This window comes from Gadus chalcogrammus, chromosome 13 (genome assembly GCF_026213295.1).
Source record: "Gadus chalcogrammus isolate NIFS_2021 chromosome 13, NIFS_Gcha_1.0, whole genome shotgun sequence".
Taxonomy (NCBI): domain Eukaryota; kingdom Metazoa; phylum Chordata; class Actinopteri; order Gadiformes; family Gadidae; genus Gadus; species Gadus chalcogrammus.
In genome coordinates this window covers 1,192,032-1,204,286 of record NC_079424.1, presented here as the reverse complement: position 1 = coordinate 1,204,286, position 12,255 = coordinate 1,192,032, and the positions used below count along the sequence as shown (strand labels likewise).

Sequence of the window (12,255 nt, the reverse complement as noted above, 5' to 3'; positions counted from 1 at the left end):
AGAGTAGGGGTTTCCCCGGTGTCCTGGCCCAACCAGGCTCATTCAATCTGGCCCCCTGATCATCCTCCTGTATAATTGGCTGACTCATTAATTCCCTCACTCTCCACCTCAAGCTGGTGTGTGGTGAGCGTTCTGGCGCAGATTGGCTGCCGTGCATCACCCGTGTTGGTGCTACACACTGGTGGTGGTTTGTGAGGTTCCCCCTTCCCTGTAAAAAAAAAGCGTCTTTGAGTGTCTAGAAAAGCGCTATATGAATTCAATCCATTATTATTATTATTTTAAGGGGTAACACTGATGTTTTTTATTTGTTGTCATGAAAAAAAACGTAAGGGGTAACACTGTTGTTTTTTATTGGTCGTCATGAAAAAAAACATAAGGGGTAACACTGTTGTTTTTGTCAAAAAAAACATAAGGGGTAACACTGTTGTTTTTTATTGGTCGTCATGAAAAAAAACATAAGGGGTAACACTGTGGTTTTTTATTGGTTGTCATGAAAAAAAACATAAGGGGTAACACTGTTGTTTTTTATTAGTCGTCATGAAAAAAAACATAAGGGGTAACACTGCTGTTTTTGTCAAAAAAAACATAAGGGGTAACACTGTTGTTTTTTATTGGTCGTCATGAAAAAAAAACGTTAGGGGTAACACTGTTGTTTTTTATTGGTCGTCATGAAAAAAAACGTTAGGGGTAACACTGTTGTTTTTTATTGGTCGTCATGAAAAAAAAACATAAGGGGTAACACTGCTGTTTTTGTCAAAAAAAACATAAGGGGTAACACTGTTGTTTTAGTAAAAAAAACCATAATGGGTAACACTGTTGTTTTTTATTTGTCGTCATGAAAAAAAACATAAGGGTTAACGCTGTTGTTTTTGTAAAAAAAAACATAAGGGGTAACACTGTTGTTTTTTATTGGTCGTCATGAAAAAAACGTAAGGGGTAACACTGTTGTTTTTTATTGGTCGTCATGAAAAAAAACATAAGGGGTAACACTGTTGTTTTTGTAAAAAAAAACATAAGGGGTAACACTGTTGTTTTTTATTGGTCGTCATGAAAAAAAAACTGTTGTTTTTGTCAAAAAAAACATAAGGGGTAACACTGTTGTTTTTTATTGGTCGTCATGAAAAAAACCATAAGGGGTAACACTGTTGTTTTTGTCAAAAAAAACATAAGGGGTAACACTGTTGTTTTTTATTGGTCGTCATGAAAAAAAACATAAGGGGTAACACAGTTGTTTTTGTAAAAAAAAACATAAGGGGTAACACTGTTGTTTTTGTAAAAAAAAACATGAGGGTTAACACTTTGGTTTTTTATTGGTTGTCATGAAAAAAAACATAAGGGGTAACACTGTTGTTTTTGTCAAAAAAAACATAAGGGGTACACTGTTGTTTTTTATTGGTCGTCATGAAAAAAAACATAAGGGGTAACACTGTTGTTTTTGTCAAAAAAAAACATAAGGGGTAACACTGTTGTTTTTTATTGGTCGTCATGAAAAAAAAACATAAGGGGTAACACTGTCGTTTTTTATTGGTCGTCATGAAAAAAAAACATAAGGGGTAACCATGTTGTTTTTGTCAAAAAAAACATAAGGGGTAACACTGTTGTTTTTTATTGGTCGTCATGAAAAAAAACATAAGGGGTAACACTGTTGTTTTTGTCACAAAAAACATAAGGGGTAACACTGTTGTTTTTTATGGGTCGTAGTGAAAAAAAACATAAGGGATAGGTAACACTGTCGTTTTTTATTGGTCGTCATGAAAAAAAACATAAGGGGTAACACTGTTGTTTTTGTCAAAAAAAACATAAGGGGTAACACTGTTGTTTTTTATTGGTCGTCATGAAAAAAAACATAAGGGGTAACACTGTTGTTTTTGTAAAAAAAAACATAAGGGGTAACACTGTTGTTTTTTATTGGTCGTCATGAAAAAAAACATAAGGGGTAACACTGTGGTTTTTTATTGGTTGTCATGAAAAAAAACATAAGGGGTAACACTGTTGTTTTTGTCAAAAAAAACATAAGGGGTAACACTGTTTGTTTTTTATTGGTCGTCATGAAAAAAAACATAAGGGGTAACACTGTGGTTTTTTATTGGTTGTCATGAAAAAAAACATAAGGGGTAACACTGTGGTTTTTTATTGGTTGTCATGAAAAAAAACATAAGGGGTAACACTGTTGTTTTTGTCAAAAAAAACATAACGGGTAAGACTGTTGTTTTTTATTGGTCGTCATGAAAAAAAACATAAGGGATAACACTGTCGTTTTTTATTGGTCGTCATGAAAAAAAACATAAGGGGTAACACTGTTGTTTTTGTCATAAAAAACTGTTGTTTTTTATTGGTCGTCATGAAAAAAAACATAAGGGGTAACACTGTCGTTTTTTATTGGTCGTCATGAAAAAAAACATAAGGGGTAACACTGTTGTTTTTGTCCAAAAAAACATAAGGGGTAACACTGCTGTCTTTTATTGGTCGTCATGAAAAAAAACATAAGGGGTAACACTGTTGTTTTTGTAAAAAAAAACATAAGGGGTAACACTGTTGTTTTTTATTGGTCGTCATGAAAAAAAACATAAGGGATAACACTGTCGTTTTTTATTGGTCGTCATGAAAAAAAACATAAGGGGTAACACTGTTGTTTTTGTCAAAAAAAAACATAAGGGGTAACACTGTTGTTTTTTATTGGTCGTCGTGAAAAAAAACATAAGGGGTAACACTGTTGTTTTTGTCAAAAAAAACATAGGGGGTAACACTGTTGTTTTTTATTGGTCGTCATGAAAAAAAACATAAGGGGTAACACTGTTGTTTTTGTAAAAAAAAACATAAGGGCAATACCACCCTGAACACGCCCGATCTCGTCTGATCTCGGAAGCTAAGCAGGGTCGGGCCTGGTTAGTACTTGGATGGGAGACCGCCTGGGAATACCAGGTGCTGTAAGTGGTGTCGGGTGGTGGCCTATAGGTGGTACTCTTCCCACTGGCTCCCTTACTCATAAATCCCGATGCCCCAGTGCAGTGACGGGGACACTGTCCTGTGGGAGGAGACGTAAAACCGAGGTTCTGACTCACTTTGGTCATAAAAGATCCCATGGCACTGATCGCAAAGAGTAGGGGTTTCCCCGGTGTCCTGGCCCAACCAGGCTCATTCAATCTGGCCCCCTAATCATCCTCCTGTATAATTGGCTGACTCATTAATTCCCTCACTCTCCACCTCAAGCTGGTGTGTGGTGAGCGTTCTGGCGCAGATTGGCTGCCGTGCATCACCCGTGTTGGTGCTACACACTGGTGGTGGTTAGTGAGTTTCCCCCTTCCCTGTAAAAAAAAAGCGTCTTTGAGTGTCTAGAAAAGCGCTATATGAATTCAATCCATTATTATTATTATTTTAAGGGGTAACACTGATGTTTTTTATTGGTTGTCATGAAAAGAAACGTAAGGGGTAACACTGTTGTTTTTTATTGGTCGTCATGAAAAAAAACATAAGGGGTAACACTGTTGTTTTTGTCAAAAAAAACATAAGGGGTAACACTGTTTTTTTTTATTGGTCGTCATGAAAAAAAACCTAAGGGGTAACACTGTGGTTTTTTATTGGTTGTCATGAAAAAAAACGTAAGGGGTGACACAGTTGTTTTTGTCAAAAAAAACATAAGGGGTAACACTGTGGTTTTTTATTGGTCGTCATGAAAAAAAACATAAGGGGTAACACTGTTGTTTTTTATTAGTTGTCATGAAAAAAAACATAAGGGGTAACACTGTTGTTTTTGTCAAAAAAAACATAAGGGGTAACACTGTTGTTTTTTATTGGTCGTCATGAAAAAAAAACGTAAGGGGTAACGCTGTTGTTTTGTCAAAAAAAACATAAGGTGTAACACTGTTGTTTTTATTGGTCGTCATGAAAAAAAACATAAGGGGTAACACTATTGTTTTTTGTCAAAAAAACATAAGGGGTAACACTGTTGTTTTTTATTGGTCGTCATGAAAAAAAACATAAGGGGTAACACTGTTGTTTTTGTCAAAAAAAACATTAGGGGTAACACTGTTGTTTTTTATTGGTCGTCATGAAAAAAAACATAAGGGGTAACACTGTTGTTTTTGTCAAAAAAAACATAAGGGGTAACACTGTTGTTTTTTATTGGTCGTCATGAAAAAAACCATAAGGGGTAACACTGTTGTTTTTGTCAAAAAAAACATAAGGGGTAACACTGTTGTTTTTGTCAAAAAAAACATAAGGGGTAACACTGTTGTTTTTTATTGGTTGTCATGAAAAAAAACATAAGGGGTAACACTGTTGTTTTTGTAAAAAAAAACATAAGGGGTAACACTGTTGTTTTTATTGGTCGTCATGAAAAAAAAACTGTTGTTTTTGTCAAAAAAACCATAAGGGGTAACACTGTTGTTTTTTATTGGTCGTCATGAAAAAAACCATAAGGGGTAACACTGTTGTTTTTGTCAAAAAAAACATAAGGGGTAACACTGTTGTTTTTTATTGGTCGTCATGAAAAAAAAACATAAGGGGTAACACAGTTGTTTTTGTCAAAAAAAACATAATGGGTAACACTGTTGTTTTTGTAAAAAAAAACATAAGGGGTAACACTTTGGTTTTTTATTGGTTGTCATGAAAAAAAACATAAGGGGTAACACTGTTGTTTTTGTAAAAAAAAACATAAGGGGTAACACTGTTGTTTTTTATTGGTCGTCATGAAAAAAAACATAAGGGGTAACGCTGTTGTTTTGTAAAAAAAAACATAAGGGGGTAACACTGTTGTTTTTTATTGGTCGTCATGAAAAAAAACATAAGGGGTAACACTGTCGTTTTTTATTGGTCGTCATGAAAAAAAACATAAGGGGGTAACCATGTTGTTTTTGTCAAAAAAAACATAAGGGGTAACACTGTTGTTTTTTATTGGTCTTCATGAAAAAAAACATAAGGGGTAACACTGTTGTTTTTGTCACAAAAACATAAGGGGTAACACTGTTGTTTTTTATGGGTCGTCGTGAAAAAAAACATAAGGGTAACACTGTCGTTTTTTATTGGTCGTCATGAAAAAAAACATAAGGGGTAACACTGTTGTTTTTGTCAAAAAAAAACATAAGGGGTAACACTGTTGTTTTTTATTGGTCGTCATGAAAAAACACATAAGGGGTAACACTGTGGTTTTTTATTGGTTGTCATGAAAAAAAACATAAGGGGTAACACTGTTGTTTTTTTCAAAAAAACATAGGGGTAACACTGTTGTTTTTTATTGGTCGTCATGAAAAAAAACATAAGGGGTAACACTGTGGTTTTTTATTGGTTGTCATGAAAAAAACCATAAGGGGTAACACTGTTGTTTTTGTCAAAAAAAACATAAGGGGTAAGACTGTTGTTTTTTATTGGTCGTCATGAAAAAAAACATAAGGGATAACACTGTCGTTTTTTTATTGGTCGTCATGAAAAAAACATAAGGGGTAACACTGTTGTTTTTGTCAAAAAAAACATAATGGGTGACACTGTTGTTTTTATTGGTCGTCATGAAAAAAAACATAAGGGTAACACTGTTGTTTTGTAAAAAAAAACATAAGGGGTAACACTGTTGTTTTTTATTGGTCGTCATGAAAAAAAACATAAGGGATAACACTGTCGTTTTTTATTGGTCGTCATGAAAAAAAAAATAGGGGTAACACTGTTGTTTTTGTCAAAAAAAAACATAGGGGGTAACACTGTTGTTTTTTATTGGTCGTCGTGAAAAAAAACCATAAGGGGTAACACTGTTGTTTTTGTCAAAAAAAACATAAGGGGTAACACTGTTGTTTTTTATTGGTCGTCATGAAAAAAAACATAAGGGGTAACACTGTTGTTTTTGTAAAAAAAAAACATAAGGGCCATACCACCCTGAACACGCCCGATCTCGTCTGATCTCGGAAGCTAAGCAGGGTCGGGCCTGGTTAGTACCTGGATGGGAGACCGCCTGGGAATACCAGGTGCTGCAAGTGGTGGCGGGTGGTGGCCTATAGGTGGCACTCTTCCCACTGGCTCCCTTACTCATAAATCCCGATGCCCCAGTGCAGTGACGGGGACACTGTCCTGTGGAATGTGCCGTCCTTCGGAGGAGACGTAAAACCGAGGTTCTGACTCACTTTGGTCATAAAAGATCCCATCGCAAAGAGTAGGGGTTTCCCCGGTGTCCTGGCCCAACCAGGCTCATTCAATCTGGCCCCCTGATCATCCTCCTGTATAATTGGCTGACTCATTAATTCCCTCACTCTCCACCTCAAGCTGGTGTGTGGTGGAGCGTTCTGGCGCAGATTGGCTGCCGTGCATCACCCGTGTTGGTGCTACACACTGGTGGTGGTTTGTGAGGTTCCCCCTTCCCTGTAAAAAAAAGCGTCTTTGAGTGTCTAGAAAAGCGCTATATGAATTCAATCCATTATTATTATTATTTTAAGGGGTAACACTGATGTTTTTTATTTGTTGTCATGAAAAAAAACGTAAGGGGTAACACTGTTTTTTTTTATTGGTCGTCATGAAAAAAAACATAAGGGGTAACACTGTTGTTTTTTGTCAAAAAAAACATAAGGGGTAACACTGTTGTTTTTTATTGGTCGTCATGAAAAAAAACATAAGGGGTAACACTGTGGTTTTTTATTGGTTGTCATGAAAAAAAACATAAGGGGTAACACTGTTGTTTTTTATTGGTTGTCATGAAAAAAAACATAAGGGGTAACACTGTTGTTGTTGTCAAAAAAAACATAAGGGGTAACACTGTTGTTTTTATTGGTCGTCATGAAAAAAACGTTAGGGGTAACACTGTTGTTTTTTATTGGTCGTCATGAAAAAAAACGTTAGGGGTAACACTGTTGTTTTTATTGGTCGTCATGAAAAAAAACATAAGGGGTAACACTGCTGTTTTTGTCAAAAAAAACATAAGGGGTAACACTGTTGTTTTAGTAAAAAAAAACATAATGGGTAACACTGTTGTTTTTTATTTGTCGTCATGAAAAAAAACATAAGGGTTAACGCTGTTGTTTTTGTAAAAAAAAACATAAGGGGTAACACTGTTGTTTTTTATTGGTCGTCATGAAAAAAAAACGTAAGGGGTAACACTGTTGTTTTTTATTGGTCGTCATGAAAAAAAACATAAGGGGTAACACTGTTGTTTTTGTAAAAAAAACATAAGGGGTAACACTGTTGTTTTTTATTGGTCGTCATGAAAAAAAACGGTTGTTTTTGTCAAAAAAAACATAAGGGGTAACACTGTTGTTTTTTATTGGTCGTCATGAAAAAAACCATAAGGGGTAACACTGTTGTTTTTGTCAAAAAAAACATAAGGGGTAACACTGTTGTTTTTTTATGGTCGTCATGAAAAAAAAACATAAGGGGTAACACAGTTGTTTTTGTAAAAAAAAACATAAGGGGTAACACTGTTGTTTTTGTAAAAAAAAACATGAGGGTTAACACTTTGGTTTTTTATTGGTTGTCATGAAAAAAAACATAAGGGTAACACTGTTGTTTTGTCAAAAAAAACATAAGGGGTAACACTGTTGTTTTTTATTGGTCGTCATGAAAAAAAACATAAGGGGTAACACTGTTGTTTTTGTCAAAAAAAACATAAGGGGTAACACTGTTGTTTTTATTGGTCGTCATGAAAAAAAACATAAGGGGTAACACTGTCGTTTTTTATTGGTCGTCATGAAAAAAAAACATAAGGGGTAACCATGTGTTTTGTCAAAAAAAACATAAGGGTAACACTGTTGTTTTTATTGGTCGTCATGAAAAAAACATAAGGGGTAACACTGTTGTTTTGTCACAAAAACATAAGGGGTAACACTGTTGTTTTTTATGGGTCGTAGTGAAAAAAAAACATAAGGGATAGGTAACACTGTCGTTTTTATTGGTCGTCATGAAAAAAACATAAGGGGTAACACTGTTGTTTTGTCAAAAAAAACATAAGGGGTAACACTGTTGTTTTTTATTGGTCGTCATGAAAAAAAACATAAGGGGTAACACTGTTGTTTTTGTAAAAAAAAACATAAGGGCAACACTGTCGTTTTTATTGGTCGTCATGAAAAAAAACATAAGGGGTAACACTGTTGTTTTTGTCCAAAAAAACATAAGGGGTAACACTGCTGTCTTTTATTGGTCGTCATGAAAAAAAACATAAGGGGTAACACTGTTGTTTTTGTAAAAAAAAAACATAAGGGGTAACACTGTTGTTTTTTATTGGTCGTCATGAAAAAAAACATAAGGGATAACACTGTCGTTTTTATTGGTCGTCATGAAAAAAAACATAAGGTGGTAACACTGTTGTTTTTGTCAAAAAAAAAACATAAGGGGTAACACTGTTGTTTTTTATTGGTCGTCGTGAAAAAAAAACCATAAGGGGTAACACTGTTGTTTTTGTCAAAAAAAACATAAGGGGTAACACTGTTGTTTTTTATTGGTCGTCATGAAAAAAAACATAAGGGGTAACACTGTTGTTTTTGTAAAAAAAAAAAATAAGGGCCATACCACCCTGAACACGCCCGATCTCGTCTGATCTCGGAAGCTAAGCAGGGTCGGGCCGGGTTAGTACCTGGATGGGAGACCGCCTGGGAATACCAGGTGCTGCAAGTGGTGTCGGGTGGTGGCCTATAGGTGGCACTCTTCCCACTGGCTCCCTTACTCATAAATCCCGATGCCCCAGTGCAGTGACGGGGACACTGTCCTGTGGAAGGTGCCGTCCTTCGGAGGAGACGTAAAACCGAGGTTCTGACTCACTTTGGTCATAAAGATCCCATCGCAAAGAGTAGGGGTTTCCCCGGTGTCCTGGCCCAACCAGGCTCATTCAATCTGGCCCCCTGATCATCCTCCTGTATAATTGGCTGACTCATTAATTCCCTCACTCTCCACCTCAAGCTGGTGTGTGGTGAGCGTTCTGGCGCAGATTGGCTGCCGTGCATCACCCGTGTTGGTGCTACACCACTGGTGGTGGTTTGTGAGGTTCCCCTTCCCTGTAAAAAAAAAGCGTCTTTGAGTGTCTAGAAAAGCGCTATATGAATTCAATCCATTATTTATTATTATTTTAAGGGGTAACACTGATGTTTTTATTTGTTGTCATGAAAAAAAACGTAAGGGGTAACACTGTTGTTTTTATTGGTCGTCATGAAAAAAAACATAAGGGGTAAACACTGTTGTTTTTGTCAAAAAAACATAAGGGGTACACTGTTGTTTTTTTATTGGTCGTCATGAAAAAAAACATAAGGGGTAACACTGTGGTTTTTATTGGTTGTCATGAAAAAAAACATAAGGGGTAACACTGTTGTTTTTTATTAGTCGTCATGAAAAAAAACATAAGGGGTAACACTGTTGTTGTTGTCAAAAAAAACATAAGGGGTAACACTGTTGTTTTTATTGGTCGTCATGGAAAAAAAACGTTAGGGGTAACACTGTTGTTTTTTATTGGTCGTCATGAAAAAAAACGTTAGGGGTAACACTGTTGTTTTTATTGGTCGTCATGAAAAAAAAACATAAGGGGGTAACACTGCTGTTTTTGTCAAAAAAAACATAAGGGGTATCACGGTTGTTTTAGTAAAAAAAAACATACTGGGTAACACTGTTGTTTTTTATTTGTCGTCATGAAAAAAAACATAGGGGTTAACGCTGTTGTTTTTGTAAAAAAAACATAAGGGGTAACACTGTTGTTTTTTATTGGTCGTCATGAAAAAAAACATAAGGGTAACACTGTTGTTTTTTATTGGTCGTCATGAAAAAAAACATAAGGGGGTAACACTGTTGTTTTTGTAAAAAAAAACATAAGGGGTAACACTGTTGTTTTTTATTGGTCGTCATGAAAAAAAAACTGTTGTTTTGTCAAAAAAACATAAGGGGTAACACTGTTGTTTTTTATTGGTCGTCATGAAAAAAACCATAAGGGGTAACACTGTTGTTTTTGTCAAAAAAAACATAAGGGGTAACACTGTTGTTTTTTATTGGTCGTCATGAAAAAAACATAAGGGGTAAACAGTGTTTGTAAAAAAAAACATAAGGGGTAACACTGTTGTTTTGTAAAAAAAACATGAGGGTTAACACTTTGGTTTTTGTATTGGTTGTCATGAAAAAAACATAAGGGGTAACACTGTTGTTTTTGTCAAAAAAAACATAAGGGGTAACACTGTTGTTTTTATTGGCGTCATGAAAAAAAACATAAGGGGTAACACTGTCGTTTTTTATTGGTCGTCATGAAAAAAAAACATAAGGGGTAACCATGTTGTTTTGTCAAAAAAACATAAGGGGTAACACTGTTGTTTTTTATTGGTCGTCATGAAAAAAACTAAGGGGGGTAAACACTGTTGTTTTTGTCACAAAAAACATAAGGGGTAACACTGTGTTTTTTTATGGGTCGTAGTGAAAAAAAAACATAAGGGATAGGTAACACTGTCGTTTTTTATTGGTCGTCATGAAAAAAAACATAAGGGTAACACTGTTGATTGTGTTTGTCAAAAAAAACATAAGGGGTAACACTGTTGTTTTTTATTGGTCGTCATGAAAAAAAAACATAAGGGGTAAACACGGTTGCCTTTGTAAAAAAAACATAAGGGGTAACACTGTTGTTTTTTATGGGTCGTCATGAAAAAAAACATAAGGGGTAACACTGTGGTTTTTTCTTGGTTGTCATGAAAAAAAACATAAGGGGTAACACTGTTGTTTTTTGTCAAAAAAAAACATAAGGGGTAACACTGTTGTTTTTTATTGGTCGTCATGAAAAAAAACATAAGGGGTAACACTGTGGTTTTTTATTGGTTGTCATGAAAAAAAACATAAGGGGTAACACTGTGGTTTTTATTGGTTGTCCATGAAAAAAAACATAAGGGGTAACACTGTTGTTTTTGTCAAAAAAAACATAACGGGTAAGACTGTTGTTTTTTTATTGGTCGTCATGAAAAAAAACATAAGGGATAACCACTGTCGTTTTTTATTGGTCGTCATGAAAAAAACATAAGGGGTAACACTGTTGTTTTTGTCATAAAAAAACTGTTGTTTTTATTGGTCGTCATGAAAAAAACATAAGGGGTAACACTGTCGTTTTTATTGGTCGTCATGAAAAAAACATAAGGGGTAACACTGTTGTTTTTGTCCAAAAAAACAGAAGGGGTAAACACTGCTGTCTTTTATTGGTCGTCATGAAAAAAAACATAAGGGGTAACACTGTTTGTTTTGTAAAAAAAAAACATAAGGGGTAACACTGTGTTTTTATTGGTCGTCATGAAAAAAAACATAAGGGATAACACTGTCGTTTTTTATTGGTCGTCATGAAAAAAAACTAAGGGGTAACACTGTTGTTTTTTGTCAAAAAAAACATAAGGGTAACACTGTTGTTTTTTATTGGTCGTCGTGAAAAAAACATAAGGGGTAACACTGTTGTTTTTGTCAAAAAAAACATAGGGGGTAACACTGTTGTTTTTTATTGGTCGTCATGAAAAAAAACATAAGGGGTAACACTGTTGTTTTTGTAAAAAAAAACATAAGGGCAATACCACCCTGAACACGCCCGATCTCGTCTGATCTCGGAAAGCTAAGCAGGGTCGGGCCTGGTAGTACTTGGATGGGAGACCGCCTGGGAATACCAGGTGCTGTAAGTGGTGTCGGGTGGTGGCCTATAGGTGGTACTCTTCCCACTGGCTCCCTTACTCATAAATCCCGATGCCCCAGTGCAGTGACGGGGACTGTCCTGTGGGAGGAGACGTAAACCCGAGGTTCTGACTCACTTGGTCATAAAAGATCCCATGGCACTGATCGCAAAGAGTAGGGTTTCCCCGGTGTCCTGGCCCCACCAGGCTCATTCAATCTGGCCCCCTAATCATCCTCCTGTATTGGCTGACTCATTAATTCCCTCACTCTCCACCTCAAGCTGGTGTGTGCTGTGCGTTCTGGCGCAGATTGGCTGCCCTGCTCACCTGTTGGGCTACACACTGGTGGTGGTTAGTGCGTTTCCCCCTTCCCTGTAAAAAAAAAAGCGTCTTTGAGTGTCTAGAAAAGCGCTATGAATCAACCCATTATTATTATTATTTTTAAGGGGTAACACTGATGTTTTTTTATTGTTGTCATGAAAAGAAACGTAAGGGGTAACACTGTTGTTTTTATTGGTCGTCATGAAAAAAAACATAAGGGGTAACACTGGTTGTTTTTGTCAAAAAAAAACATAAGGGGTAACACTGTTTTTTTTTATTGTCGTCCTGAAAAAAAACCTAAGGGGTAACACTGTGGTTTTTTATTGGTTGCATGAAAAAAAACGTAAGGGTGACACAG

General features: G+C 35.9%; 3 non-coding genes and 1 pseudogene across 3 annotated transcripts; all 4 read left to right on the top strand.

Moving 5' to 3' along the window:
- Positions 1–2,815: 2,815 nt before the first annotated feature.
- On the top strand, positions 2,816–2,934 carry LOC130402766 (5S ribosomal RNA). Its single transcript, XR_008904034.1, has one exon. It is a non-coding gene; the product is annotated as a 5S ribosomal RNA (ribosomal RNA).
- Positions 2,935–5,844: 2,910 nt separating this feature from the next.
- On the top strand, positions 5,845–5,963 carry LOC130402769 (5S ribosomal RNA). Its single transcript, XR_008904037.1, has one exon. It is a non-coding gene; the product is annotated as a 5S ribosomal RNA (ribosomal RNA).
- Positions 5,964–8,464: 2,501 nt separating this feature from the next.
- LOC130402760 (5S ribosomal RNA) lies at positions 8,465–8,583 on the top strand. Its single transcript, XR_008904029.1, has one exon. It is a non-coding gene; the product is annotated as a 5S ribosomal RNA (ribosomal RNA).
- Positions 8,584–11,469: 2,886 nt separating this feature from the next.
- LOC130402772 (5S ribosomal RNA) lies at positions 11,470–11,588 on the top strand (annotated as a pseudogene).
- The last annotated feature ends 667 nt before the right edge of the window (positions 11,589–12,255 follow it).